Here is a 13,115-nt window from a genome sequence, read left to right on the forward strand (position 1 = left end):
AAAATGAACATTTCTGTAGAGATTTCGGTACATATTGACATGACAGCATGGTAGACAGGTGCTCTATAGAATTGGGATCTTTTGACCATGGAGATCATTAGAGCATAGTGAGCTTATTGTAAAATAAAAAATAAAAAAGTTTAACCTTTGTCACATGGCAGCACAGTTGACTCATCCTCTGATCACTGTTTCCATCAGAAGATGGGCACTGTGGTCATAAAGAGATGAATTTGATTAGCAACCATGCTCAGGTAGGCTGTGGTGTTTAAAAGATGCTTAGTTGGTACTAAGGGAACAGTGTGCCAAGGAAAATATTCCTATACATTACACCAACACCAGCCTGAACTGTTAATACGATGTAACCATGCTCTTTTGGTGTTTACACCAAATTCTTGGCAGCAGAAATAGAGATCCATCAGATGAGGCAGTGTTTTTCCAGTCTTCCCTCATTCATTTTTGGTTCAAATTGTATCCTTAGCTTTCTGTTCTTTGTGGCACTCGGTATGGTCTTCTGCAGCTGCAGCCCTTCTGGTTCTAGGTTGGACGTGCTGTGCGTTCAGAGATAGGTTTTTTGACATAACATTGCCTTCCTATCAGCTCAAAGCAGTCTGACCATGCTCCTCTGACCTCTGGCATTAAGAAGGCTCAGAGAACTGCAGTTCACTGGATATTTTCTCTCTTTTTTGGCCATTTTCTGTGAACCCCAGAGATAAATGTGTGGAAAATCCCAGTAGATCAGCAGTTTCTGAAACAATCAGACCAACCCGTCTCTCGCCAAGAACAATACTAAGTTCAAAGTCACTTAAATGACCTTTCTTTCCCATTCTGATGTTCAGTTTGAACCTTAGCAGGTTTTCCTGACTATGTCTACAAGCCACCGTCAAGTTATTTGTCTCTGAATGCTTCCCTGTGTTTTATTTTCAATTTTACTTTTTCACTTTCACAAAGACATCTGGTTTAGAGGTGAATTAGCCTTTTTAGCTAATGGCTAATTCACCTCTAGAGCCTATTAGTAGGGAGCACTACCTGCTGTTTCTCAAACTGTGCTGCTAATTTTAGATGACTCTCTGGATGCTGTACATGTAAAACAAGGTGAACCACAAACACAAAAGCATACTAAACACAAAGATTGTATTTTAGTTTAGGCTGTCAAAGGCTGTCTTTCGAAACAGATCTTCAAATAGGTAATTTTAATACAATTATTATTGTATTATTTTTACAATAAAGCACCAGAAAGCAAACTTATTCGTGCAGATAATAACAATTTCCCTTGGGTATTAGCGCCTGTAACACTGAAGGGGGGGGAAAAAAACCTCAATAAGTTTTCCTGTTATTTGTGCTGTGCTCTGATATATCTCATTTACCTGATGAATATTCCAAAGCCATTCACATAAAACTTTTGATTTCAGCAGTTCCATTTGACACATTTAATATGCCCTTTTTGCTGGTAGATTTTGATTGATTTCTCCAAATGAAATGTCAACATGTCATGGATCAAACCAATTTCTTTATGTTCCCCGTGTTCCCTGGGAAATTGGGAAGGAATTTACCTGACAAAATGAATGTATTTTTGTGCATGGGTGAGGCAATACATCAAAATGCTGTGATTCTTTTGCCAGACAGAAAGCAAACACTGATGTTACTTTCAGCATGCGCAGCATTTCATTTCGCCAAGGAATTTGTCAATTATCTCGATACACTCTCTCTGTCTGTGCATGCAGGGTGAGATTCATGGTCTTGACTATTATGAGCCAGAAATCTGTTGTTTTCTGTGAGGTACATAGCAATGAGCCATTTCCAACTGTGTTTAAGTTTTTTTCAGATTTAGCCCTAGGAAATGCACCCCGTATCGCTTTGAATACATCTCATTTAGAATGAGGATTACTTCAGGTGATAGAAACTATAATAAATCTAACAGTCTCATGCAATATTGCAGTGAGAAAGAGGGGGGGGAGGCTGGTTACAGCAGCTAAATCTACTGCTGTTCCCCAATCAATTAGATCTGTGAAATCCATTTCTCTTTGCATGTTTGCTCTTGTTTGCAATAATTACAACCTCCACCCCAAACAGGCATGATAAACACCCCCTGATTTAGAAGTGTTTGTTCAGATCGGCGGGACCTGCTGCTTGTCTTGCTGTTTATAAACCGTGGAAATCTACAGGGATTACACAGGCTCATCACCATCTGTGGCATTACTCCAAAACAGGTCTGCACTGAGAAGAGTCCTATCAGGGCATTGAGAGGAGGAGGCAAAGGCAGACTGACATATAATGGGCTGCTCTCACCTCATCTGCAGAACAATGTCATCGCCATTATGGGCTGTTAGCAAAGACTCTCTCTCTCTCACACACACACACACATACACACACACACACACATACACACACACACACACACACACTAGCAACATTGCCCTCATGTGCCTTTATAAAGAAAAAAATGGTTTTAATATTGTGCGTTCATAGATTCAGTTGTTAAGAAAGAGAAACAAAAGTAACGGTAAATGTTTCAAAACCCTGTCATTTCTGTAATCAAAATGCAATTCGAACAACTGCAACCCAAAAGGGTTTCACATGAAAAACAGGACAACAAAAATTCAATATACTTACAGAATTCCAGCAGTTCTTATCAGATAAAGATCTTCTTGTCGCGATTTAAAAGGGAAGCCTTTTTTTCTGAAACCTGCAAAATAACATGATTGACTTTTGACTGACAGCTGTCACAAAAAATACTCATTATGATTGACAAACGCTGTCAGCACATCTGACAGTGACATCTGGTAGTGACAAATTTGGGTTTTTTTAAACTGACAATAATAGAACATTTTGCAGTAAAGGTGCTCCGTTCAGGTAGAAATCTTGACCATCTACTACTGCTTCTAGATCGTTTTCACAATGAGATTAGTAATGAAGTGGCATACAGTTGCAGTACATGCATGTGTACAGAATTTATCATTTAAACAGCTGGATTGTCTCAGCGACATCTTTACAAAGTCTGCACCTGCAGTCTTGCCTGTTGTGGTAGACCCCAACCTCTGTGGATCTTGCATTCAAAGCTTGTTCCTGTGCTGCCATAATAATAATAATAATGGATTGCATTTATATAGCGCTTTTCAAGACCCTCAAAGCGCTTTGCAGTTCCACTATTCATTCACTCTCACATTCACACACTGGTGGAGGCAAGCTACAGTTGTAGCCACAGCTGCCCTGGGGCAGACTGACAGAAGCGAGGCTGCCATATCGCGCCATCGGCCATCACCAGCAGGCGGTAGGTCAAATCAAATTCAAATTTTATTTGTCACGTACACAGTCATACACAGTACGATATGTAGTGAAATGCTTGGACAACTACTCGTGACCTAAAGAAAACAAAAAAAGGAAAGGCTATGAATAAGATAGGAAATAAATATGCAAAATTAAAAAGGGTAAATTTAACTAGGAAGGAATAAAATATAAATTAAGGTTAAAAATGAAATAACTGTACAACACAAATTAGAATGAAGGGTAAATTTAACTGGGAAGAATAAGATAAAATATATAAATTAAAGTTGAAAATAAAATAACTGTACAACAAAATACACAATACAGAACTATATAAGAATGTATGAAGAAATCTAAATATAAATAAATATATACACAATAACAGCAGCTGTACAAGTATTAACTGGAAATGAAGAATATAGTGACCAGTGTTGTGCAAAAACAATGTCCAGAAAGTCCAGTGTGTGTGTAAGAACTGTATGTGTGGGTCAGTACTGTGTGGTGGTGTGATTGAGAGACCGTATCGCCTGCGGGAAGAAGCTCCTCCTCAGTCTCTCTGTGTTGGTCTTCAGGGAGCGGAATCGCTTTCCTGACCTCAACAGAGAGAACAGTCTGTTGTTGGGATGGCTGAGGTCCTTCACGATCTTCCTGGCCTTGGTCCAGCACCGCCTGCTGTAGATTGAGTGCAGGTCAGGGAGCTCGGAGCGGATGGTGCGCTCAGCTGACCGCACAACCCTCTGTAGAGCTCGTCTGTCCTGCATGGTGCTGTTCCCGAACCAGGTTAAGATGTTTCCCGCCAGGATGCTCTCTATGGTGCACGAGTAAAAGTTCCTGAGCACCTTGGAGGGCAGTTGGAAGTCTCTCAAGCGTCTGAGGTGGTAGAGACGCTGTCGGGCCTTTTTCACCACGGTGTTGATGTGACAGGACCATGACAGGTCCTGCGTGATGTGAACTCCGAGGTATTTGAAGCTGTCCACTCTCTCCACTGGGCACTCGTTGATGACGGGGGTCTGGTAGTTCCTCTCCTGCTTAGTGCTGAAGTCCACTATCAGCTCCTTTGTCTTACTGACGTTTAGAAGGAGGTTGTTCCTCTGGCACCAGTTCTCCAGATTCCTAATCTCCTTCAGGTAGGCCGTCTCGTTGTTATCAGAGATCAGGCCCACCACGACGGTGTCGTCAGCAAACTTGATGATGGTGGTGGAGCTGGTAGTGGCCACACAGTCATATGTGTACAAAGAGTACAGCAGGGGGCTCAGAACACACCCCTGGGGGGCTCCAGTGCTGAGAGTGGTGGAGGCTGAGACATGTCCACCCATCCTTACTGCCTGTGGTCTGCCAGTTAGGAAGTTGGAGATCCACTGACACATAGATGAGCTGAGTCCCAGATGCTCCAGCTTGGTGGTGAGTGTGGAGGGAATTATGGTATTAAATGCAGAGCTGTAGTCTATGAAGAGCATTTTAACATAATTCCCCCTTCTAGTGTCCAAGTGAGTGAGTGATGTGTGGAGGAGATGAGAGATGGCATCGTCTGTGGAACGATTTGGACGGTAAGCGAACTGTAGTGGGTCCAGTGTGTCTGGTAGTGAAGAAATGATGAAGTCTCTGACCAGGCGTTCAAAGCACTTCATCACTACTGAGGTGAGGGCTACAGGGCGATAGTCATTGAGAGAAGCAGGGTGGGGTTTCTTCGGGACAGGAACAATGATGGACTCTTTGAAGCATGTGGGGATCACCGACTGAGATAAAGAGATGTTGAATATCTCAGTGAACACAGGAGCTAGCTGGTATGCGCAGTCTCTTAGGATACGACCTGGGATGCCGTCTGGTCCTGCTGCTTTCCTGGTGTTCACTCTCTTGAAGGCTCTCCTTACTTCATGCTCGGAGATGACGAGCACGTTTCCGGTGCTGGCAGTATCTTCCTGTCTGCAGCCGTTAGCGCCGCTAGCACTAGCATTGTTGGAGTCCTTAGCTACAGCCTCGAAGCGAGCATAGAAAGTGTTCAGCTCGTCTGCCAGAGTCACGGCCGCGTTCGTCATACCGGTTGTTGGTGCTTTATAGTCCGTTATTGTCCTTAGTCCCCGCCACAGGCTCCTAGAGTCACTCTGTTGGAGTTGTGACTCTAGTTTCCTCCCGTAGCGCTGCTTCGCCTCTTTCACCGCCCTCCGCACGTTATATGACGCGGCTTTGTACGGGTCCATGTCCCCCGTCATGAGTCCCGTGAAGGTGAAGTGTCTTGCCCAAGGACATAATGACCAAGACAGACAGAGCTGGGGATCGACCCAGCAACCTTCTGGTTACAAGATGAGCTTCCAAACCCCCTGAACCACAGTGACCCACCATGATTAGTGCCACTGTGCTGTCTATCAGTCCAGTTTTCTCCAGTCACTGCTAGGATTTCTGAATGTCAGCCACTTCGTTTATCTGCCAGAGGTACATACCGTGCAGGGTGCTGTCCTTCCATGATAGTTCTTCTTGCTCCCCTTCTTTCTTGTGTTGCTGTTGTCTGAGATATTGGGGTCAGTTGAGGAAATCTGCCTAATGTACTCATGGATGTTTGTTGTCTCATGCTGGACAGTGGTTTTGATACTCACTAGTCCTTGGACCCCTTCCTTTCGTTTGCCGTACAGTCTCAGGGTGCTGGATTTGGGGTGAAACCCTCCATACATGATGAGGAGTTTCCTTGTCTTGATGTCAATGGCTTCTATCTCCTCCTTTGGCCAACTTATTGTCCCAATAGAGTATATGATCACTGGTGTTGATTCCCCAGATCTTGTTCTTTCCATTCAGCTGACTCTTCAGGACTTGCCTTGCTCTCTTCAGGTATTTGGTGGCTGTGGGTTTCCTAGCCTTTCCAGGTTTTTGTGGTTCCCTGTAGGGATTCCCAGGTACTTGTAGCTGTCCTCGATGTCTGCAACGTTGCCTTCTGATAGCGCAGTCCCCTCAGTTCTAACTACTTTCCCTCGCTTTGTTGCAATCCAACTACATTTCTCCTGTCCAAATAACATTCAGATGTTGTTGCTGTAGATCCTAATCTTGTGGATCAGCAAATTAACATCTCATTCACTCCTGGCATACGGCTCGATGTCATCAATGTTGTGGAGGTGGCTGACGATTGCTCCATTCCCTAATCAGTATCGGTAGCCAGTCTTGTCAGTGATCTCACTGAGGGGTTTCAGGCCAATGCAGAACAGCAGTGGGGGCAGGGGATCTCCTTGGTAGATCCTGCACTTGACGGTGGCTTGTGCAATTAGCTTAAAGTTGGCCTTTAGTGCTGTTCGCCACATCCCTATTGAATTCCCGATGAAGGCACCTATGGCACTGTTGATCTATGTATAATTCTAGGCATTCTGACCCTGCCACTGTGATGGCCCCTGTTCGGGGAGGTTGCTGTTGTCTGCTCTTAGATCCACTAGCCACTGAGCACTGTTTCTATGTGATGCATCCCTTATGCTCTACCAGTATTGCTCCATCTCCAGCCTTGGTGGGGCTGTTCTCATGTTGTTCCCCTGCCACTGAGAGTATACCTTGGATGTTCAGTGGAGTACAGCTGGTTTAGTCTCCTGCGTTCTACCTCTCTTGTATATCTCTTCAAACAACTGGTCAAGACTGTGAGTCTTTGCTTGGCAGTTTTCAATGCCTCATGTATTCAACACTCTTTGTACTTCCTAGGCACCACTTTCTTCATGACAAAACTCTGATAGTTGGCTAAATTCCGTCCAAACTGCATTGATTTTGGTGTCTACTCTCCTTCTTCAATGAGGGTACTTCTCCTTGTGGCTGTTCGTCTTATAGCCAAGCATCTCTGTAATCATTGCTGCCATGTTGTAGATCAGAATCAGATGATTAGTTTTGATGTTTGCAGTAGGGTATCTGTATCTGTAATGCTGCATTCAAATCTTCTAGTAAACCTTCAGAGGCTACTTCACATAGTCCTGGTAATCGGCCACGGAGGGTCCAGGTTTCCAGCTTCGCCATGATCTGATCTCTCAGATCTCTCACATGGCTAATACAACATCAAGCTGTAACTTGGGTTTTCCTGTGTGCATTTCACACAGTTTTCTTGCGGATTTCTTTCCCTGTTGTCTTCCAAGTCCAAAGACATGCTGGGAGTCCATTTGACTGGCAACCTGTCAAGGGTGTTTATTGCACAGTGCATGCTGGGATATGATCTCCTTAGAAACCTTCACAGGATCTGTATGTTTGAATGGAAAAGATTTATTGTGCAATCCGAAGTTTAATATCTCTTCACAGCTGCATTGTAACTGCTCTCCTAAAATTGCATGTCATTGTCAGAGTTTATTCACAAAAAACAACCTTAAAGAATTCCTACAAATGAGCTTTTGATTGTTTTATTTTACGTTGTTGTACTCGAATGTTGGAATATCAGTTTAAAATCAGGCTGATTATTTTTTTTAATGCTCATCCCTTTGCTTTGTTCATAGTTAATATTAATTAGAAACTCTTAATTTCCTGTAAAAAGGCTAATATGTTTGGAGATATATGATAACTATCATTATGACATGTTGTGACCTTTGTTCTAAATACTAAATAGAACATACTTGTAAATCTGAATACTTTATTTTCATTTTTGCTGCACCTCTGTGAATATATCCTTACCACAGCATTAATATTGAGGGACAATAAACCCACAGTGAAGCTGCATCCTTGATTCTGTTACATTCTATACCACATGCTCCACGCTTCTCTTATTTTGAAGGCGCTGTTAAATTAAACTCCTGTGACATCATCAACCAATTGAAGTTTTTCAAATGGTCTGCCTTGCAAGCTTTCACTAGTTCAGAGGCCAAAGAGGAAATGACAACTAATTCACCCTCTGCAAACCTGAACTTGAGACTTGTGGAGATAATCATATATCACTCTTTGTAATGGGTCTCTTTCAAAGCAGCCAAGCAAATTTGAATGGTAGCATGAGGCCACAGAAGGTGGTCTTTAAAGTGGGAGAGCAAGAGTTGGATACTGAATGGATGGTTATTAAACTGCCTTTTATCACATAACGAAAGCCTTGTCATATTTTCTGAGTCCCGTTGAGAGAAACAAACCTCATAGTTAACCACTGTGCCAGTAATGGCACTAAGGGCTCACTAATTTTTCAATCAAATCCTGAAAATATGAGATTCTAACTATTTAGAGGTGGATTATTTTTTTCAGGTATTCCAATCAACTTTTAAATCTATCCTTGCATTCAAAGTGAGTATAAGGCTGACTCTTTGGATTTATTTTTGAGGCCTAAAACCAAAACTTTCCAGCAGCTCTCTCACAGATCAGAGTTTAAAATATTTTAAGGTACTACATCAGTAAATTTCTTTGCCCCTTCATTTTTTTAAAGACACATTTTAAATAAGTTGCTCTTTTAGAGAAATAGATCAACATGTTCTTAAAGCGCTAGTAAAATTTTAAATGTCCATGCAGCACCAAGAATTGCCTTCTTAAAGTAACAAATGACCTTCTTTTAAAAGTGTATGCTGGGGAATGTTCGATTTTAATCCTTTAAACCTCAGTGAGGCTTTTTATACTGTAGATCATGCAATTTTAATTGACTGCCTCAAGCACTGGGTGGGTATCAGAGATATAGCACTGTGCTTGCTCAGTTACTACATTTCCTATAGAACCTTTTCTGTCGCTGCAAGCAATTTATCGTCCTCTCACCAATCATAAATTGTGGGGTCCCACAGGGTTCAATTTCAAGTCCTGTCTCCTTCCTTATATATGTTTGTTCTCAGACATTTGTAAACATAATGTTGTATTTAGCTGGTGTGACTGAGGGATTCTTAATTGTAGCTCCCTTTATATATACCTCTAGTGACTGTAAAATTATGGACAAGTCAACTAAATCTAAAGCCTGATTTACAGCACAGTGAGGTTAGACGTGTGAAATGAAATGACAGAAATGGATGAACAAAGTTTTATAAAAACTTTGGGTAAACAGGTAAATTAAAAGGCTGATGGATGTGTGTGTGTGTGTGTGTGTGTGTGAGGGGTGGGGTAATTATGGTCTGCAAAGATAAGCAGTTTTAAACTCTGCAGAATAATCTTTGTTATCCATGCTTTTCAGTGGGGTACTCAGTAATGTCAAATGATTACAGAATCTTTTCTACCAAATACCAATTCAGCCCAAACAAGATATTTTTGAAAAATAATTTCAAAACATGACAAGCAGTGTTATGTTAATAATTAATAATCCTTCACAACCATCACAACTAAATATTGCTTGTTCTATCTGGAGGTCTGTGTTTTAATCGACAATATAAATAGTGTGTGGATTTTTGCTCCCGCAATGATTTCTCCTGTTGTTATAAGTTGATATTCAGAGCATATTGTGTGATGTTTTGTTAACCCATATTTTAAAACTCTAACAGGTCTGATGATTTGTATGCTCTGGCTGCACCCCAACAATGAATTTTGCACAGCATAGACTGGGAGAGAGACATGTAACTACTATATCAAGACCACCATGCAGCTATGCCAGGTCTCCTAATATTTGCATCGAATTAATAAATAGTATACAGACAGTATTTCCTCCTTTTTACAGCATGTAGGTTTGACTGGAAACAGATGGCAGTCAGTATGGCTCAGCTCAACTTCGACATAAAGTAACTTTGAACAGGAACTCGGCAGTTTACATAATGTGATGCAAAGTCATCACATTTTTAACACCCTCGCTGCAGAATGTCCCGGGTTCAAATCTAGTCCGGGACCTTTCTGTGTGGAGTTTACATGTTCTTCTCGTGTCTCTCTAGATGCTTCGGCTTCCTCCAGCAGTCTCGAGACATGCAGTGAGTGGGATTCCAAATGGCCCATAGGTGTCTCTCTTTGTCAGACTGTATACACTAGATATACTGTATTACTGATACTCTGACGCAAATACAAAATATGATGCAACGGTGAGTCCCGTTGATGCCAATGTAAATTATGTGGAAAAATGCTAAAATGAATAAATATAATAAAAAGTAAAATGAACAGATATTCTGTGTTTATAGCTGACCTACATTAACAGAACAGATTCCTCCCACAGTCTAAAGATAGTGTCTCTGTATTAAGTCTGTGATGAACTGGGGATCTCTTTGAAATGAACTGCATCCTATGCTGTCATCGGCATGTTCAGTTAAATCGTGGGCTCTTCAACTTTAGAGATTTATGTGTTTAAAGCATAGGGAGTACATACATCAGTTAATGTAAGATATGCTTTGTGCATTTTCAGTTACTTATTTTAATGCCAGTGTTGTTTGATCGCTGTTTAAGGCTTAAAGATGTGTGAAAGGAACCTGAAAGCCTCACGTGAAAATGTTTACTTCATTATCACGTTGCAGTTTAAACAACATTTCTAGACAATATTCAAATAAGAAAATCAGAGGACCACACCAAAGTTTCTTTCTTTAGTTCATGTCTTCTTTGAAACAAAAGAAGAAACGCAACAACATAACTTTGAATATCTATTCGTTTTGTTGCAGTGTTTTTGGTACGTCTTCCTGAATAGCAGCATCACGCAGGAATATAAATGATCTTCTATTATGTCTGCTCAGATTAGGTGTGAATCTACTTTTGTTTCTTGTCCTTACTGAGAATTGTTGTTTTTGTTTCACTGCTTCATCTTGAAGGGCCGTGGAAACATAAATACACACTGCAAACTAGATATAAATACAACACAGTCATTCATTGTTTGAAGCCTCATTCATCTTGGCAATGAAATGGAAATTGGACACTTATGATTTAATACAGTGCTGTTTCAAGGTTTAGTCTCAGAGTCAAAATATGGGTTATGTTGATTTTCGAATCTAATCTAGAATATTTCTTTATGCTTTTCAGCATTTCAGTAGATGGACTGACTCCTTGAATTCAACCCTTTTTGATTTGCAACATAATCACACAGCATATTGCCATTCGAAAATATCTGAAACACAGCAGGTTTTAGACATGGTGGGATTATAATTGTCAAGGCTTGGAAGGAAGACGGGAAATGGTATTCTCAAACTGTGCATGTAAGCCAATAATCACACAGCACATACTGAATTAGTCATCGGGATATGTGTTTTCTTTAATACCGAAAGGCCAGTGTAATTATTTTTCTCTAACCTTACTTGACAATTGTCTCATTGTTTCTGTTAAAGAAGTCTTGACTTCCCCTTGCTGACGCCCAGCTGAAATTCGGCCTTTTCGCCCTCTTCCTTTGACAGTGTCCCCTGAGCCCTTTCTGCTTGATTTAAGCCATTTGGCCTGTTAAATTGTGGGGTCAGGTGTTAACAATTCACTTCTGCTGCAGGGGCTGACTAGTCTGAAATTCATAAATGAGTTTTGCCAAAAACCCTGAGTGTGCCGATATAGGTTCTGCTTGCCTCCTCGTGTCCTCAACCTACATCAGCAACCGTGACCACATCGCACCACATATTTGAAATCTTCTATCATCTGGATAGCTTTCAACCCCGCGAAATGTTTTATGTAGCTCAGAGTTTCCGAAACTGTCATTAGCACATGCTTTGTGTTCAGCCTCACATACCAATATCGGTGCTTCCATCTGCTCTATTGACTCTCATTAAAGATCTCTATCCTCGTGTCAGTCTCTGGTCCTTTCTGAGATCCCTTCATCCTTGAAATTGAAGGCTGGAGTGAATCTTATCACCTCTCATTAGCTTCATCCCCATTTCTCTGGTTCCCTTTATTGCTCAGTGCTAACCTTCTCACTTGGTGGCATTCATGGCGCAGCGTCATCCGTCTTTCAAAGGAATTATATAGGTTGCAGTATTTCTGATCCCTGACATCTAATTTGATTTTCAATAGAAGGGGGTTGTCTGTCTCATGTCTAAATCATATTTCTGTATCCTGTTTTACTTCTTTCATTGTTCTTTTCCTCTTTGTGTTTCTGAAATCAGTTGCAATAAGTGCATGAGCACTTTAATTTGTATTGCTCTGATTTCCCAGGATTGTTGCCAAAGAAACTGTACTGTTAATTGCATGTTTATGGACAATAAATCACAAAACACTTTGAACACAATTGTCTGATGAGGAATTAGGTAATAGTCAATTCCACAGACTCTGAAGTTGGTACCAATTTGAGACTCTATGCTAAATGTATACTAATTATAATGTGGGATGGATGCATTTCCAGAATCACTAACTTATCTTTTTATTACTTTTAAGTAATGTAGTTTGCATCGATGCGAATAAAATAGATCTTTTAATCTTCTTCACAAACACAAGTGCCGACTGTGCTCTTGTCTCACAGCTAAAATTTGAAGATGATTTTTTTATTTGAAAATATGCTCCCTGAAAAGGTTTTTTCTCACATCGATTGTTGGGATGCAGTGCACACACAAACACAGATATCTTATTCACTATTCAAAATACATGATCTTAATCTTAACCGGGTCTTGCACAGACAGTTTCAGAGCTACAATCCTTGGAGAATGTGTTTAATTTCGAAATATGGATTTTAATGAGAGACTTCCAAAGAAAATGAGAGGCATCCAAAATTCATTTATATTCATGTTGAAATGCTCTGTCCGTTTCGCTTTGCCACTTGGCTATGACAATTGAAAACTGGGATTTCCATGTGAGTAGCTAACCCTAACCCTTTAGAAATCTCGATTTTCTTTGTCTTGTTTTTCTGTGCTCATGAGCTTTGTCGGTACTGTTTATTTTCATGACCATTACAATCATTGGATGTGATTTAGTATTTCCATATGAGGTGGTCATGTCTGTTACATGAGCTGCAAATGAAATAAGACATTTCACCTGTAAATCTATATGTATATGTTTTGAACAAAGGAACTTTTGATCAAAATTTAATATTTTGCAATATTTTATAAAAAAAAATCTTTACAAGGGTGAATTGTCATATA

Source organism: Diplotaxodon limnothrissa, linkage group LG14 (genome assembly GCF_057381915.1).
Source record: "Diplotaxodon limnothrissa isolate DT_005_m linkage group LG14, D_limnothrissa_male_GT1.1, whole genome shotgun sequence".
NCBI classification, from domain to species: domain Eukaryota; kingdom Metazoa; phylum Chordata; class Actinopteri; order Cichliformes; family Cichlidae; genus Diplotaxodon; species Diplotaxodon limnothrissa.